Here is a 19,632-nt window from a genome sequence, read left to right on the forward strand (position 1 = left end):
GGTCGAAATTTTCATGAGGAAAATTTCATTTTTGAAAAAGTTTCCTAAAAATTCTGAAAAAATTCAGGGATATGTGTATATCCCGACGTGTTGATTCCAAAAATATAGCATGTTAACCGAACAATATTTTCGGAAAATTCGGTGTGAAATTCGAATTTTTAGAAATTTTTAAAAATTGCGATATTTCAACTGGACGAATATGGAAAAATGGTTTAAGTTATCGAAGAAATGAAGCCAGAAGTGACTTCTGAGGCCAAAAATTTACAAGAAAATACGAAGAAGATAGCGTGTTCATGGTCACAGAGTAATATTTTTTTAGAATATATCTATTATCCATTCTTGCTTAAGAACTCTTTCATTTTGTTTAATAAAATTAAGGTTTATTTCTTGAAGTTTGTTTTCAACTGTGTATGAAGTTGTTATTCAATTCCCTTTCATATTTTTGGGAAAATCGCTGATCTGAACAAATCGTTAATCCGAACACCTTTTTCCCAATTAATTCGGATTATCGAGGTTCTACTATACACTATACGTGTAACGAAAACAACCAAATGTCACCCATGTTATGTGAAAAAGAGTATACTAGTTAAAATTTTATAATTTTTTTTGTTTAGAACGAATTTCTGGGAGATGGGTAAAATCGCACAAAAATTGCCCCCCCCCCCCCCCCCCCCTAAACGAAATCCTATATCCGCGCCTGCAACAGATTGACCAAGGAAATCTTTGTTAATTTGATTTTGTACAAAATTTATTTTATGTTATTTTTAATAAATAACTCTTAGAAATTATCATCTTTATGAGTTTTACTTTTGAAAGATTTTGGAAGAATCTGAGAAGGTCCTGCTTAAAGAATTGAAAATAATCTTACTGTATTTTATTTAAGTGGATCCTGATTTAAAATAACGTTTTTAGTTTGTAGGCGGGGCTAGTGCCTGCTAAGACTTTTTAGATTTGCTTATACAGGCTGCCTCAAAAAAATTAATGAATCAATCAATTTATTTTATTGAATAAATCAAGAATTGCAAAAATTAATACTTTGAAATTTTGTAGATGTTTAAAAGTTATTGTAAGCATGTAACCAAATATATCTCATTTGCCAAAATCAGTCTTATCATAGCAGTAACTCGGCCCGCCCACCCACCCTCTCTTTTCTCAGAGGATATGTCATTTGCCAAAATTAGTCTTATCTTAGCAAGGAGTAGCCCCGCCCACCCACCCCCTATTTTCTCAGAGGACTATGGCATTTGCCAAAATCAGTCTTATCTTGGCAAATACTAGCATTTTGGCAAATGACATGCGATTTAACAAAATAGAAGGCTTAGCTATTACCTGCTAAGATAAGATTTACTTTGGCAAATGATATATCCTCTAAGATAAGAGAGGGTGGGTGGGCGGGGCTAGTATCTGCTAAGATAAGACTGATTTTGCCAAACGACGCTCTAAGAAAATGAAGCGTAGAAGGTATATTATTTGGCAAGATCAGTCTTATCTCGGCAAGTATGGGCTCCACCCACCCACCCCTTATTTGAAGTATTGCCCCCACCCGCCCACCCCTTATTTTCTTGGAGGGTATCTTATTTGGCAATATCAGTTTTTTTAGCATTACTTATACAAGGCGATTCAAAAAAATTAATGAATTAATCAATTTATTTTATTGAATTAATCAAGAATTGCAAAAATTAATGCTTTGAAATCTTGTAGATGTTTTAAAGTTATTGCAAGCATGTAACCAAATATATCTCATTTGCCAAAATCAGTCTTATCTTAGCAGGTACTTAGGAGTTTCACAATTTCAAAATAACGCATCGTTCATGAAACGACACGCTAAAATTTTGAAAACTCATCTAACGCTCTCGAATGCGATCAGGATATATATTGATAATTTTGATGTTGAACTTTTGCCGTATTTAAAGGGGTTGTAGAAGAAAAATGGAGGATTTAAGTTGATTACTACAAAAATTTACCATTTTAGACATGTTTTAAGTTTCTTGTTGTCGAAATAAGTCTACACATACTAACAAAAACTGGAACAATGTAGCCCCGCCCACCCACCTTGTCTCAATTGTGATGATTTTTTTTATTCGTCGTGAGCCAAGGGGACGGAGCCTAAATGCAAAATCTTTATTTCTCTACGAGAAATTAAACATGTTTTTGAATATCGTGTTGCTCAAAGAATACTATGTGTATTAAGAAAACAATAAAGCCGAAGATTAGGCCCCACCCATACCCATACCGGGTAACATGAAATTTAAAACATGTTTAAAAATTTATATGATTTGCAAAACCCATATTTCCTTGCATCAACCATTTTAACCATGTTTTAAGTTTCTTGCTATGAAAAGAGGGCTATGTATATTAGGAAAAAAAAGGCAAAATATTAGGAAGTATTGTAATGAAGTTCGTCAGCCCACTGTCTACTTTTACATTTTCTCGACCTTTCATGACCCCTAGACTACGAAGAAATGGGTCTCCCGTTTCCGTCTGTCTGTCTGTCTGTCTGTCCGTCCGTCTGTCTGCCGTCCCGATTGTTTTTTTATGTTTTTGCAGAGTGATTCTTCTGGTTTTATCTAAATAACCTAATACTCATCAATGTTTTTTCGACGTTTCATGACCTCGAGGGCACGAAAAATAGCTCTGTCTGTCGTCTGTCGCTTCTCGGTCGTATATCGTCTATCGTCTGTCGTGTTTGTGTTTATTAGACAGATTAGATTATGTGAGGAATATCATACACTATCATACACTAAAACACAATTTTTTTATTTAATTTTCTCAAAAGTTTGAGAATACCGTAATGTTGCACCCGCCTATATTTAATAATAATAAAATAAGTATTATCATAATAACAGCTACTTATCTAAAATAATATTCAGAACGTTTTACTCCACTTCATTAATAATTTTAGACTCCTCCTCTATTTTCAGAAGACAATAACCAGTCGAAATTAAGCTTGTACTGATAATTTATTTTTTCCGTTGGTTAACTTGTAATAAATATTTCACACTTGGTCGTTTTCTCACTTTGCTTGAGTAACACTGGTGTATAATATCACATATTAAATTTTATAAAAACCAGCCGTTTTTCTAAAGAGTAGAAAGTTCATAGACAGTTCTTCTACTCTTATAATTATAATATACGTCAGCTCAATTACTGTCGTGTATGTAATAAGGAGAAGTTTATGTTGTTCATGTCAGTCTTTTTTTATTATGTCATGTATGTTTTCATCCTTTCCTTTACACATCAAGCGTTTAAGCGAGTTTGGCTTACGACGATCTGAGATTAAACGATTTTTAACATTTGTAACAAAATTAGTTTCTTTTTACGTAAACAATTCAATTATCCAATACCGAACGGAAGCACCATGTACATTTTTTACCAAAACAAATGGTGCAATGATATTTGGTACTTGTAATTCGGGTATATCAAACCGCAATAAATTATTAACACTTAAATGAAATCAAACCACATAGTAATTTTTTGCCAATTAGTTGAGTAATGTTTTAAACGTCCATCCACAGTTATTTAACGCAATTATTTAAATAATTATTCCGCATTAATAATAGAATTACAAACATTGATTACCGTCATTCCAGTTTCACTTTTAATTAGAGCAAAAGCCTTTGCACGTTTATTTACTATCAACGTGTGCGAACGTCATATACAACCACCCACACAAATCACTGCAGCACACTTTCCAAGGTGTAATAAAACCTAAAAACCTTGCGAAAGCCCAAACTTGCAAATATTTTTTATGTGCAATTTTTAAGAAATAAAGTCGAAAACAACATATAAAACGAAAGTAAGCGGTCGGTCCGTGATGGAAGAAATTTACGCCGCCGAGCACGTATGATGTGGTTAAGTTAGTCCCTCTTTCTGAAAAAAAAAAGAAAGAAAACTACAAAGGCAAGGTGACTGGAATTGTTAACAACTTATAAATATATTCGCTCCCAATATTTCATTGATTAACTACAAACAAACCGACTGGTTTAATTTTACAAATTGGCATTAATGAGCTTTCCCTTTTTAGCATTTCGGAACGAAAACAACGACATTGACTTTGAATTCGATTGTCAAGAGCGTGTTCTTGTTTAACACAGGAGAAAGTTGGTCCGATAAAGGAGCAGATATGTGTGTGTCAACTAAATCAAACTTTCGATTAGACTACTTGTTTTTTAAAGCGTCTGGAGGTACTTGCACCAATAAATCATAAAAGTGGGGCGATGAGGGGCGTCAGTGTAATATTTTGAGGCATTAGAAATCAACAATAACATGAAACTAAGAATTAAAAACTGGTTGTTCTAAATATGACTAGATAATCTGCATCTATTCCTGTGCGAAATACCATATCCATTTATGCATATAGGTTATGAACAATCGTGCATTCTTGTGAATTTAAAGACTCATTCCTTGCACTTCGCAGTTAAATTGCTAGTTATTTTTGCAAACAATTGTCTTCACATGGAATTATTATGGTTTTACTGTATTAGTATTCCACTGTTTCAGCGTGCCCATTCTTTAAAATAGTAATTGTTCAAGGTGATGTCATCCAATGGATATACAGTCGGTTAAAAAAATAATGATAGCAAAGTTGAAAGTCGACTACTTTCATGTGGATTTTTTACTAGTAAATTTAGTGATATGACTAAGGTGGAAAGTCCTGTTGCATATTTATGATAAATTCTGTGAACTTTATCATCAGGAGCAATGCCCTTGTACTTTCTACTACACCTATAATTTACCGATTGTGGCATATCTTTGACCATAATTACCTGTTTATATGCATGCTTAGAGTTGATGACATGATTTTAATTCTACTGAAGTCTCATCAAGGGCATATCAAGTTTACAGCAACTAGTACGGAATTCTAAAATCTTTATCTAAAACTGCGAATATTGACAGAATCGTGCCAACCACAAATAATTTGTTTTCATTTAATTTAAATTTAACTACAAATAAAATTAACTAATGATATCTCAAGTTCACAGGAAGTAACAGCTTTACGATGAAATCTGTTCACGTTTCCCATTACCCGTCCACTGAAACAATACCAGCAACTTTATCCAAACCCATCTGCATTCATTCACTGGTCTCCTTGCGACACAATATTTTTTTAAATAAAATACAATAACATAACGTGTCTATCAAAGTGTAAACTCATGACACGCATATCAATAGTTACCAACAATATGACTTTATGTATCACATATAACGTGTGCACTGGCACTGCATTGAACCAAACTTCAATATTCAGTCAAAAAAGCATGCTATGCATATGTTTCAAGTGAGTTTCCACATAAAATTTTGTGATGACGTTATCAACATTTTAGCAAGGACAACTACTGATAATAACTTTTCAGTTTTTCAATTCTTCAATTTTTCGATTTTCCAATTTTTCAGTTTTTCGATTCCTCAGATTTTGATTTTTTAAATTTTAAATTTTTCGAATTTTCAATTTTTTGATTCTTCAATTTTTTGGGTTTTCAATTTCTCGACTTTCAATTTTTCAGTTTTGCGATTTTTCAAGTTTTTAATTCTTGAATTTCTCGATTCTTAAATTTTTCGATTTCCCAAGTTTTCAGCTTCAATTTTTTGATTTTCGAAATTTTCAACTTTTGGCGATTTTTCAGTTTTTCAATTCTTCAATTGTTTCGAATTTCCAATTTTTCGATTTCAGTTTTTAGATTTCTCAGGCTTTGATTTTTCAATTTTTTAAATTTTAGGTTTTTCGATTTCTCAATTTTTGGGTTTTTGCAATTTCTTCATTTTTCGATTTCTCGATTTAACGATTAATCGATTTTTCGATATTCAATTTTCCGATTTTTAAAATTTTCGATTTCTCAATTTTTTGATATTGCAACTTCAGGAATTTTTCAATTTTTTGATTTTTCAACTTTCGATTTCTCAATTTTTCGATATTCCAGCTTATGAATTTTTCAATTCTTCAATTTTTCGATTTTTTAAATTCTAGATTTTTTGACTTCTCAATTTTTGAGTTATTCAATTTCTTCTTTTCTCAATTTTTCGATTCCTTAATTTCGGATATTTCAGTTTTGCGATTTTTCAAGTTTTTATTTCTTGAATTTTTCGATTCTTTAATTTTTTGATTTTTCAAATTTTCAACTTATGGCGTTGTTAAGTTTACATTTCTCAATTTCGCAGTTAATCGTTATTTCTGACTTTTCAAATTTTCAACTTTTGGCGTTCTTAAGTTTGCATATCTCGATTTCGCCGTTAATCGATTCTTCGATTTCTCGATTTTTCAGTTTTTCAATTCTTCAATTTTCCGATTTTCCGTTTTTTCTGTTTTCGATTTCTCAGGTTTTGAAATTTTTCAATTTTTTGATTTTTCAAATTTTCAACTTTTCGCATTCTTAAGTTTCTCGATTCGCGATTAATCGATTTTTCGACTTTTCTATATTCGATTTTTCAGTTTTTCAATTCTTCAATTTTTACGATTTTCCAATTTTTCAATTTCAATTTTTAGATTTCTCAGACTTTGATTTTTCAATTTTTTAAATTTTAGGTTTTTCGATTTCTCAATTTTTGGGTTTTCGCAATTTCTTCATTTTTCGATGTCTCGATTTCTCGTAATCGATTTTTCGATATTCAATTTTCCAATTTTTAAAATTTTCGATTCTCAATTTTTTGATGTTACTTCAGAAATTTTTAAATTTTTTGATTTTTCAACTTTCGATTTCTCAATTTCTCGATATTCCAGCTTACGAATTTTTCAATTCTTCAATTTTTCGATTTTTTAAATTTTAGATTCTTTGATTTCTCAATTTTTGAGTTATTCAATTTTCTCTTTTTTCAATTTTTCGATTTCTTAATTTCGGATATTTCAGTTTTGCGATCTTTCAAGTTTTTATTTCTTGAATTTTTCGATTCTTCAATTTTTTGATTTTTCAAATTTTCAACTTTTGGCGTTGTTAAGTTTCCATTTCTCAATTTCTCAGTTAATCGTTATTTTTGACTTTTCTATGTTCGATTTCTCGATTTTTCGGTTTTTCAAATCTTCGATTTTTCGCTTTTTTGATTTTTCAAATTTTCAACTTTTGGCGTTCTTAAGTTTCCATTTCTTGATTTCGCCATTAATCGATTATTCGACTTTTTGATGTTCGATTTCTCGATTTTTCAGTTTTTCAATTCTTCAATTTTCCGTTTTTTCTGTTTTCGATTTCTCAGGTTTTGAAATTTTTCAATTTTTTGATTTTTCAAATTTTCAACTTTTCGCATTCTTAGGTTTCCGTTTCTCGATTCGCGATGAATCGATTTTTCGACTTTTCTATGTTTGATTTTTCAGTTTTTCAAATCTTCAATTTTTTCGATTTTCCAATTTTTCAGTTTCAGTTTTTAGATTTCCCAGGCTTTGATTTTTCGATTTTTTAAATTTAGATTTTCCAATTTCTCAATTTTTGGGTTTTTCAATTTCTTCATTTTTCAATTTTTCGATTTCTCAATTTCCGATATTTCAGTTTTGCGATTTTTCAAGTTTTTAATTATTGAATTTTTCGATTTCCCAATTTTTCAGTTTCAATTTTTAGATTTCTCAGGCTTTTTGATTTTTCGATTTCTCGATTTTTGGGTTTTTTTCAATTTCTGCATTTTTCAATTTACGATTTCTCGATTTCACAATTAATCGATTTTTCAGTTGCTCAATTTTTCAACTTTTTTATTTTCCCCTTTTTTGATTTTTTGATATTCGATTTTCCGATTTTTTAAATTAAGGATTCTTCAGTATTTTATTCTTCAATTTTTCGGTTTCTTAATTCTCAGATTTCCCAATTTTGCGATTTTTCAATTTTTTGATTCTTCAGTTTTTGGATTTTTCAGATTTTAACCCTTTGGCTTTCCTAACTTTTCAATTTCTCGATTTTACGATTAATGGATTTTTTGACTTTTTAATTCATCTATTTTTTTTTATTTTCCCATCTCTCGGATTTTTCGACTTCTCGATTTTTCAGTTTTTCAATTCTTCGATTTTTCGCTTTTTTGATTTTTCAAATTTTCAACTTTTGGCGTTCTTAAGTTTCCATTTCTCGATTTCGTCATTAATCGGTTCTTCCACTTTTTGATGTTCGATTTCTCGATTTTTCAGTTTTTCAATCCTTCAATTTTCCGATTTTCCTTTTTTTCTGTTTTCGATTTCTCAGGTTTTGAAATTTTTCAATTTTTCGCATTCTTAAGTTTCCGTTTCTCGATTTCGCGATTAATCGATTTTTGGACTTTTCTATGTTCGATTTTTCAGTTTTTCAATTCTTCAATTTTTATGATTTTCCAATTTTTCAGTTTCAGTTTTTAGATTTCTCAGGCTTTGATTTTTCGATTTTTTAAATTTAGATTTTCCGATTTCTCAATTTTTGGGTTTTTTCAATTTCTGCATTTTTCAATTTTCAATTTCTCGATTTCACAATTAATCGATTTTTCAGTTGCTCAATTTTTCAACTTTTTTATTCTCCCCTTTTTTGATTTTTCGATATTGGATTTACCGATTTTTTAAATTAAGGATTTTTCAGTTGTTTTATTCTTCAATTCTTCGGTTTCTCAATTCTCAAATTTCCCAATTTTGCGATTTTTCAATTTTTTGATTCTTGAGTTTTTCGATTTTTCAGAATTTAAACTTTTGGCTTTCCTAACTTTTCAGTTTCTCAATTTAGGATTAATGGATTTTTTGACTTTTTAATTTGTCTATTTTTTTCCCAGCTCTCGATTTTCGACTTCTCGATTTTTCAGTTTTTCGATTTTTCATCTTTTCAGTGTTTTGTTTTGGAGATTTTTAAAATTCTTCGATTTTTCTGTTTATCGATTTATCAATTTTTTTGATATTTCAGTTTTAGATTTTTTATTATTTCGATTTTTTAAATTCTAGAATTTCCGATTTCTCGATTTTTCAGTTCTTCAATATTCGAAATATGTGATTTTTCGAATTTTCGGTTTTTTGGTTTATTGATTTCCAATTTTTTTTTATTGTTAAAACGGTAGGAATTTCCGATAAAACTGGATATCGAAATCAACAAGAAAATGTCTAGTTAATTTTCGAAAATGGCTGAAAAATGGTCGAAAATGTCAAAAGTGTTAAAATCAGTCTTATCTTATCAAATAGTAACCCTGGCTGAACCACCCAGTGCCTCTTACACTGATATAAAATATGATAATGCAATTTTGTGAAAATTTGGAAGCTCAAGGCGGATTCATAAACCACAAGTACAGGAGTGTGTTATTTTATAAACTTTGAGGATAATCAATTGCCAAAATCAGTCTTATCGTAGCAAGACTGATTTTTAGATGTTGTTATGTGATTTTTCAAGCTTTCGAATAAAAGAACGAATATTAGAAACATACCAAAAATGGGAACTCAGTGCGACTAGATCTGAGTTGCGTAGGTTATATTTGGATCAATCAGTCAATCAAGGTTCACGCAGCTGGGGTGAAATTAGAGGATAATAGCAGACAAATCTGTTTACTACCAGTCTAACGTGCCAAGCGTGTTTTATTTTATCATCAATCGTAACAATTCATGTCATTGCTTGTCGTCCGTAATGAATGTTAGAACAGTGGTAGGTCTTAAAATGATAATAGTAGCAATAGTAATAAATAATCTTTACTCTCCATTATGGAACTATAATCGTACGAGAAATGTCTAAGAAAATTGAAAAATCCGACTTATATTATTTTGAAGAATTTTGTTTTACCGGAAAGCGCAACTGAGCTTTTATGAATAAACTTTAATACGACGTTGCGTGAGGAGAAACTTCATCTTTCATATGATGAATGACAGGTCTAATATATGCAGGCACAGCGGACGCTTATTATCAGTTTTGCTATTATTCTTTGTCTCTAAGTTACGATAAAGCAAAGATCGAAGTTTGAGGAAGTCCGCCAATAATTAATAAATTAGAACAAACATTACCCGACTGTTTTGTTAGTGTGGGTTTGTTTTGATATTGAGGAATCGATCAGTTTAGTAGGTTGGTCTAACAAAACTTTGCACAACTACGATATGCTTGCAAACAATTATACAAATTGAAACTTCCTTACATAAACATTTACTTTAATTTATTCAAATATAATACGATCCGCATTTTTTACATTCCAGTTTAAATATGACCGAGATGGAACTATAAAAAATACAAACTTTCTAACTGGTGGTAACATTGTGCGAGTCCCAGCTGTCTTATAAATTTTATTGCGTAGCAAAATCAGGGCTCGTCGATAAAAAGATGATATTCTCAAGTAGGCTTTACGAAAGCTTGCTGGTCGATTTCAGGCATAAATATGTAAATAAGAGAATAAATCTGTTTCATTCGAAATTTTCAGAACAACAGAAAGTAACCTGTACAAAACAAAAAGCTCCAGAATTGTGTGATTAGCGAAATAGTGAAGTCAAAGTTCAAAATGCGAAATTATTTAATTTTCAATTGTCGGTGGTGCATAAGTCATCATTTACTGCACTAGAATTGTTTCAGTGTGTTTTACAGCTTTACAGTCGATAGCAGCGACATCTAGTAACGCCGAGACTCGACTTAACTTTCATTACGACTTTTTAACGGTCTTCTACCATACATGTCATTGAATTAATCACGTCTTAAAATTACAAAGCAATTCTAATGGTGATGGTTTTTTAACGTCTTGAATGCCACTCGAACAATGAAAAACAATATAAATAGATACATTTGATGACAAAAGCGATTCGCTTTTGTTTTGCAGAAGTTTTTAAGACCGCTATTGCATCGTCACGTTTGTTGACTTTTATTTTCTTCGCTCCAACCAATCACTACAGGGGAATATTATTTAACTTGAAAATTATACACTAAGTAAATTTACAAAGCATGAAGTTCTGGCTCATCCTATTCATTAGTTGGACGTAATTTATCTTTAATTACACACATATTTGAAGTTTGTTTTGTAATACATTGCACGAATCACGTTACACAGTTTTTAAACCACGGTGACTATAATTTAACGAAAAATTAGCGTTTTAGGAATATCTCACGTTTCTCTTAACCGACCGTAGCGAAAAACAAAAGTTAGTTAAACTGTCGTGAAAGAGCAACAATGCCATCAATCAGTACGAAAGCACAAATAAATTAGGTAAAATTATAGGATATATTGTAATTTATAAATGTAACTCAAATGGCTTGAAAGTTAAGACGAGACAAATAGGAACGAATGAGAACTCCATTAATTTGAGTTTCTGAAAAGCAAGTTTCCGTTAACGAGAGCAGGAAATGAATATTATTTGACACTCTGAGTACTGAAAGCGATCTTTGAAGTACGTTGTACAATATCGGAAAATGTGTCTCGGATCGCAAAAATTTAATTTTCGTCGAGTACGTCACTGTTGTGACAATTATTATCGTTGTTACCCTATTTATAACAGCACGAAACTTTTTCGCCAGGAAAATGTATCAATTTACCACTTAGTAAAGAGATCGTCTCCTGAAATACTTCCATTCAGTTTTCTGTAACAAAGGATTTTCTGTATTTGATCACAGCAGCGTATTCCTGTCAAGGCGCTTTTATGCCATAATTCATATTTTACGATTTTCTCTACTCTCAGTACTTTTGAATAGCAAGGATATTTATGAACGTATTTTGAAACTAATGCTATTTATATTTATTGCACATTTTTACCTCATGATCGTATTACATAATAAAATTTTACTTGAAACAGAAAGAAAGTGAGATAATTTGTAATCTACTAAGAAAATAAAGTATTTTACGATGGAATTTTGTTAATTACGTGTGAATTAAATAGTTATTCTAATCTAATCTAATCATCTAATCACGGTTTTTAAAATTTATTTATAAAATGTTTCGAGTTTTCAAATTTAAAATTTTTAATTTTCCAAGTTTTGATTTTTTCAATTTTTATATAAAAATTTTTCGGTTTTTTATTTTCGTTATTTTTTCACTTATTCGATTTTTCAGTGTTTCGATTTTATTTTTTTGTTTTTTCAATTTTAATTTTTTCAGTTTCTCGTTTCCTCAATTTTTCATTTTTTTTTGTGTTTTCATTTTTAAGATATGCGACTCTTGGAGTTTTCGTTTTTAAATTTTTCAGTTTTTCAATTTTCCAACTATTGGATGTTTCAGCTTTCAGATTTTTCGATTTTTCCATTTGTAATTTTTTCTCACTTTTTGGATTTTTCAATTTTTCGATTTGTAATTTTTCAATTTAAAATTTGTTTCTTAGTATTTGCCTGATAAAGCTGATTTTGGCAAACCACATACCCTCTAAGAAGACAGAGGGGGGGCGGGCGGGCCTAGTGCATGCTAAGATAAAACTAATTTTGGCAAATCAGATGCCCTGTAAAAAAATATAGGGTGGGTGGGCGGGGCCAATATGAGATTGGTAACCTTTCAAAAATCAGTTTTTCAATAGCATTTTTTCGAACTGTCGTGTTATTTATTAGGGAAACACTTTATATTTTTCAAATTAGCTGGTCGAAATCTATGTCAAAGAATTTTGCGAGGATTTTCTGGCAACTTTTTAATACCGCTGTATAAATTTTTGAGGCTTTCGAGATACTGAAAAAAATCTTGATTGACAGTTTATGTTTTTCGAATCAGCTCGTGGAGATCTGTATATATCTCAGAATCAATTTTTTCAAAAATCTCAATGGTTTAATACCGTCCCGTAATCATTTTTAAATCGAATTTTTGGAAAATCTTATATCCCAAAATTTTTGAGAATTTTTTGGCAACTTTTCAAAAGTTTCGATTTTTTAATATGATTTGTTTTGTTTTTCCAGATCACAAGATATTACAAAATGTCAATTTCAAATCGAAATTTTTGGGTCTAGGACCCTTGACAATTTATGCTCTTCAAATCAGCTCGTCGAGATCTACATGTATCTCAAAATTTTTTGAGAATTTTTTGGCAACTTTTCAAAAATTTTTTAATTATTCAGTACCCCCACGTATGAATTTTTGACCGTATCTCGAGCTCTTGAATATTAAAAGAAAAACGTTTTCAAACAGAATTTTTCGAAAATCTTGGTCCGGGAGTATTAACAATTTATGTTTTTCAAATCAGCTCGTCGAGATATTATATTCCAGAATTTTTTTATCATTTTCTTGTCATCTTTTCTAAAATCTCGATTTTTCAATTCCCTCTCCCCGCGAAAATTGAATAATTCCATTTTGAAATAGGATTTTTCGAAAATCTTGACATGGGATCATTAACACTCATGCTTTTCGAATTAGCTCGTCGAAATCTATATGTATCTCAAAATTTTTTGAGAATTTTTTGGCAACTTTTCAAAAATTTTTTAATTATTCAGTACCCCCATGTATGAATTTTTGACCGTGTCTCGAGCTCTTAAATATTAAAAGAAAAACGTTTTCAAACAGAATTTTTCGAAAATCTTGGTCCGGGAGTGTTAACAATTTATGTTTTTCAAATCAGGTCGTCGAGATATTATATCCCAGAATTTTTTTATCATTTTCTTGTCATCTTTTCTAAAATCTCGATTTTTCAATTCCCTCTCCCCGCGAAAATTGAATAATTCCATTTGAAATAGGATTTTTCGAAAATCTTGACATGGGATCATTAACACTCATGCTTTTCGAATCAGCTCGTCGAGATCTATACTCCAGAATTTTTTGAGTATTTTTTGGCAACTTTTCAAAAATTTCGTGATTTGTTCATCTTGTCCGGTTTTTTTTTTAAATCAATAATATATCAGAATTTTTTGAGGAATGCTAGCTATCTTTTCAAAAATTTCAATTTTTCTAATAGTTTTCCATTTATTTAGTTATTAAAAAAAAAAATTATCAAATCGAATATTTCGAAAATTTTGATCTGGAAACATTAATAACACATTGTGTTTCTCGAATTAACATCCTCAAATTTTTGAAGATTTCAAAAATCTGTTTTTCAATAGTATTTTTTCGAACTGTCGTGTTATTTATAAAAATTATTTTCAAATCGAATATTTCGAAAATCTTATTTCGAAACCATTAATACTTTGTTTTTCGGACCAGCTTTTCGAAATCTACTTATTTCAAATTTTGAGGATTTTTGGCAACTTTTCAAAAATTTCATCTTTTCTCATTTTTTTTTCAAACCAGTAACAAATCTCAGAATTTTTCGAAAATCTTGATCTGGAAACATTAACACTTTGTTTTTTTTGAATTAGCTCGTCGAGATTTACATCCTCAAATTTTTGAGGATTTTTTCAGTAGTATTTTCTGACCTTTTTTCGAACTTTCGTGTTATTTAAAAACAAAAAATCATTTTCAAAACAAATATTCCGAAAATCTTGTTCGGGAATGCTTTATGTTTTTCCAATCAGTTCTTCGAGATCTATTTCAAAGAATTTTTGAGATTTTTTTTTGGCAACTTTTCAAAAGTTTCGATTTTTTAATATGATTTTTTTTGTTTTTCCAAATCACAAGATATTACAAAATGTCAATTTCAAATCGAAATTCTTGGGGTCTAGGACCCTTGACAATTTATGCTCTTCAAATCAGCTCGTCAAAATCTACATGTATCTCAAAATTTTTTGAGAATTTTTTGGCAACTTTTCAAAAATTTTTTAATTATTCAGTACCCCCACGTATGAATTTTTGACCGTGTCTCGAGCTCTTAAATATTAAAAGAAAAACGTTTTCAAACAGAATTTTTCGAAAATCTTGGTCTTGGAGTGTTAACAATTTATGTTTTTCAAATCAGCTCGTCGAGATATTATATCCCAGAATTTTTTTATCATTTTCTTGTCATCTTTTCTAAAATCTCGATTTTTCAATTCCCTCTCCCCGCGAAAATTGAATAATTCCATTTGAAATAGGATTTTTCGAAAATCTTGACATGGGATCATTAACACTCATGCTTTTCGAATCAGTTCGTCGAGATCTATACTCCAGAATTTTTTGAGTATTTTTTGGCAACTTTTCGAAAATTTCGTGATTTGTTCATCTTGTCCGGTTTTTTTTTTAAATCAATAATATATCAGAATTTTTTGAGGAATGCTAGCTATCTTTTCAAAAATTTCAATTTTTCTAATAGTTTTCCATTTATTTAGTTATTAAAAAAAAAAATTATCAAATCGAATATTTCGAAAATTTTGATCTGGAAACATTAATAACACATTGTGTTTCTCGAATTAACATCCTCAAATTTTTGAAGATTTCAAAAATCTGTTTTTCAATAGTATTTTTTCGAACTGTCGTGTTATTTATAAAAATTATTTTCAAATCGAATATTTCGAAAATCTTATTTCGAAACCATTAATACTTTGTTTTTCGGATCAGCTTTTCGAAATCTACTTATTTCAAATTTTGAGGATTTTTGGCAACTTTTCAAAAATTTCATCTTTTCTCATTTTTTTTTTCAAACCAGTAACAAATCTCAGAATTTTTCGAAAATCTTGATCTGGAAACATTAACACTTTGTTTTTTTTGAATTAGCTCGTCGAGATTTACATCCTCAAATTTTTGAGGATTTTTTCAGTAGTATTTTCTGAACTTTTTTCGAACTTTCGTGTTATTTAAAAACAAAAAATCATTTTCAAAACAAATATTCCGAAAATCTTGTTCGGGAATGCTTTATGTTTTTCCAATCAGTTCTTCGAGATCTATTTCAAAGAATTTTTGAGATTTTTTTTTGGCAACTTTTCAAAAGTTTCGATTTTTTAATATGATTTTTTTTGTTTTTCCAAATCACAAGATATTACAAAATGTCAATTTCAAATCGAAATTCTTGGGGTCTAGGACCCTTGACAATTTATGCTCTTCAAATCAGCTCGTCAAAATCTACATGTATCTCAAAATTTTTTCAGAATTTTTTGGCGACTTTTCAAAAATTTTTTAATTATTCAGTACCCCCACGTATGAATTTTTGACCGTGTCTCGAGCTCTTAAATATTAAAAGAAAAACGTTTTCAAACAGAATTTTTCGAAAATCTTGGTCCGGGAATATTAACAATTTATGTTTTTCAAATCAGCTCGTCGAGATATTATATCCCAGAATTTTTTTATCATTTTCTTGTCATCTTTTCTAAAATCTCGATTTTTCAATTCCCTCTCCCCGCGAAAATTGAATAATTCCATTTGAAATAGGCTTTTTCGAAAATCTTGACATGGGATCATTAACACTCATGCTTTTCGAATCAGCTCGTCGAGATCTATACTCCAGAATTTTTTGAGTATTTTTTGGCAACTTTTCAAAAATTTCGTGATTTGTTCATCTTGTCCGGTTTTTTGAGAAATCTATCTTTTCAAAAATTTCAATTTTTCTAATAGTTTTCCATTTATTTAGTTAATAAAAAAAATAATTATCAAATCACTTTGAGTTTCTCGAATTAGCATCCTCAAATTTTTGAAGATTTTTTGGTAACTTTTCAAAAATCAGTTTTTCAATAGTATTTTTTCGAACTGTCGTGTTATTTAAAAAAAATATTTTCAAATCGAATATTTCGAAAATCTTATTTCGAAACCATTCATACTTTGTTTTTCGGATCAGCTTTTCGAAATCTACTTATTTCAAAGAACATTTTGAGGATTTTTGGCAACTTTTCAAAAATTTCATCTTTTCTTATTTTTTTTTCAAACCAGTAACAAATCTCAAAATTTTTCGAAAATCTTGATCTGAAAACATTAACACTTTGTTTTTTTTGAATTAGCTCGTCGAGATTTACCTCCTCGAATTTTTGAGGACTTTTTCAGTAGTATTTTCTGACCTTTTTTCGGACTTTCGTGTTATTTAAAAACAAAAAATTATTTTCAAAACAAATATTCGGAAAATCTTGTTCGGGAATGCTTTATGTTTTTCCAATCAGTTCTTCGAGATCTATTTCAAAGAATTTTTGAGATTTTTTTTGGCAACTTTTCAAAAAATTTAATTCTTCTGTTCCCCAGTATGATTTTTTTTCATTTTTCGAGCTCTCTTGATATTAAAAAATGTCATTTTCAAACCGAATTTTTCGAAAATCTGGCTCCGTGATCTTTGACAATTTATGTTTTTTGAATCACCTCATCGAGGTCTTTTTTTGAGCATTTTCGAGCTTTCGAGCTAAAGAAAATCAGTTTCAAACCAATCGTTTTTTTTTCGAAAACACTAATCTGGGAACATTAACACTTTATGTTTTTCAAATTGGACTTTTTCGAAACTTTTCGATTGTTTTGACTGTTTTTCAAGCTTTCGAAATATGTAACTGAAGTAATAGGTAAATAAGACCTATTACTTCAGTTAATAATTTTATCATTTTTGCCATCTTTCGCTAATGATTTCTAATAGTTTCCCATAATTTTTCTTCAACAAGATTAATGACGTCATTTCAAAATTTTGCCGGATAAACCCTGTCTAAAATGTGCAAAATATTATCAGTTTGTAGGTAAGCAGAAAAAAATGTTGCTTCTCCGGTGGGAATCGAAGCGCACGTTTACCGCTTGCCGGGCGGGTGCCCGTACCACTAGACTACGGAGGAGCTTATCTTTCTTCGCTTACTACTACGTATTATTGTGCCGCCACAAGTCTATACTTGTAATTTATCATTTCATTCATATTTTTGAGATTTGCTTATACCTTTGGTTATTTTATTGATTTATAAATCACTATTCAAGATGACTCACGGTTTGTTCAATTGTACTTAAACATGGGCTGCGGGGGTGTTATTTAGGCAAAATTAAATGATATTATTTTTCGAAGAAGCTGTACTTGAGAAGCGAGAGAAGTTCTGTCTAAATTATTTTATATACAGCTGTTTCATACTGGCATTAAGTATGTATAACAAAAGTTGGGCGCAGAAACTTGTACCTCGAAAAAATAATGATCCATTAAAATCTCGACTCAGTCTAATAGGCGTATCCTTACTTTTACCCACAATAAAACTAAAAACAAAAAATCTTAACGAGGTTCTAAAAGCAGACCGCTTTCAAATAAACATCCCATAACCAACACAGCGTATGAACATTAATGTAATGAAATATCAAACAGTGCCCTTTGCAAATAATATTGTCCCACAGTCCATTTATACCCCTGTCGTTCGTAAATGTACATGTTTCATCCATATAGCATATACTGTCCATTCTGCAAAAAGCTTTACACCGCATTTCATTATACATTTTAGGTTCAGCTCTAATAAACCCCATATCCTGTTACCCATCGAAAACGCTCCGTGCCCTCGAGACAAATAACTATATACGCAGGATATATTTTGCGAAATTAATAATGTTACTGTTTTAAATTTATACAAGATTTTTACAGAGCTTATCCTTAATTTTATTTGTTTCATCCAATTTACCCTACATTGTACTCAGAATCTTATTAACGCTCCAACCCTCTTGTATTTTTTTTGTCTCGTCAATTCCCTTGGCAGATGTTTTAAATATCTCGTTCACCTTCCCTACTTCCTTGTTGAATGTGAGCGATTACTCGCCCTCTAGTTCGAGTACTGAATTTCGTGATTGCCCATCATTCTTTCATTTGATTTTATTTATCGCTTCGAGTTCATCCAATTAAAAATGTATGCGATTTCGGCTGATCTTAACGATTACAACTTGTGCTATTTGTAGCGCTTAATGTTCAAGACATTATAATAAATTGTCTTTAAAGCAGGACGTCCGTTATAAAACAGGTGATTTACAATATATCGTTGTTGTTCGCCGTAATTCGCTAATTTCCACAAGAATTTATTGTGCCGGTGCGTAGGCTGAAATTTTCTGTGGGGAAAACTGTCTATGCCGTCATCCAAATCCAAATCCGGGAGAAATCGCTTCATTCACTTTTGCTGTTTTTAGTTTCACGTAAAATATATTTGGGTCACCGTACCGATAAACAGTCTTAAAATTTTTCTTTCGAGCAAGAACAATACAACCGAACGCCCAGTTTCATGTTTACGGCTTGTCTGTCCGTAATCTGTCTGTTCATAATTTCATTAGACAATTAGTGTGCAACTAACAAACAAGTTACTTTTTTAAATGAATCTTAAAATATGCAACATTTTGTTTGTTTCAATACTTGTGACGTGCTCGCATTTTAGTTTTCTGCCGTCAGATAAGCGTCAGATGCGACGACTAGGATACTATATATGAAAGCAGCAACTAGAGTAGAACATTACTGATCAAAAAAATTATTACAAAACTTATTTAAATAATTTTTTGAAATGGCGTCATCAAACTTCTGGAAGGGACAACATTAACTGTTCTTTAATGTGAACTGTCGCAAAGTTTTGTATTTTCTAAAATATTTTGCAACGATTTTCATATCGTCATCTAGACTGACAAATGAACTTCTGTTGCTCATTTTTTCTTTCTATTCCGATCATTAGTATAATTGTATGCAAGAGTTATCCTCAACGTTACCTCATTATCCCTCCGTACTCGATTGCAATGTTTTTCATTAACGAAGAAGATAAATGAGACGTCGCATACAGCTCCAAAAAACCAGAAATTATAATATTCGCTTCATTCATTGTCACAATTTCTCCACATTAATTATCATATAACAAACAACTTCTTTCTGATGTTAATTAAGGAATAGTAGAACTTTTAGTGGGTACTAAACGAGCGTAAAATTCCAATTCGTTCCCAGGGTAAAAAATAAATTATGTTGGTTTATTTTCACTCCAATGCTTAAGCTGATCAAACAATAAAATTGAGGATGACCACAACCTTGACGAGAATTTCGTG

Source organism: Zophobas morio, unplaced genomic scaffold (genome assembly GCF_036711695.1).
Source record: "Zophobas morio isolate AGI-343-1 ecotype UQ-CSIRO unplaced genomic scaffold, CSIRO_AGI_Zmor_V1 ptg000044l, whole genome shotgun sequence".
Classification (NCBI taxonomy): domain Eukaryota; kingdom Metazoa; phylum Arthropoda; class Insecta; order Coleoptera; family Tenebrionidae; genus Zophobas; species Zophobas morio.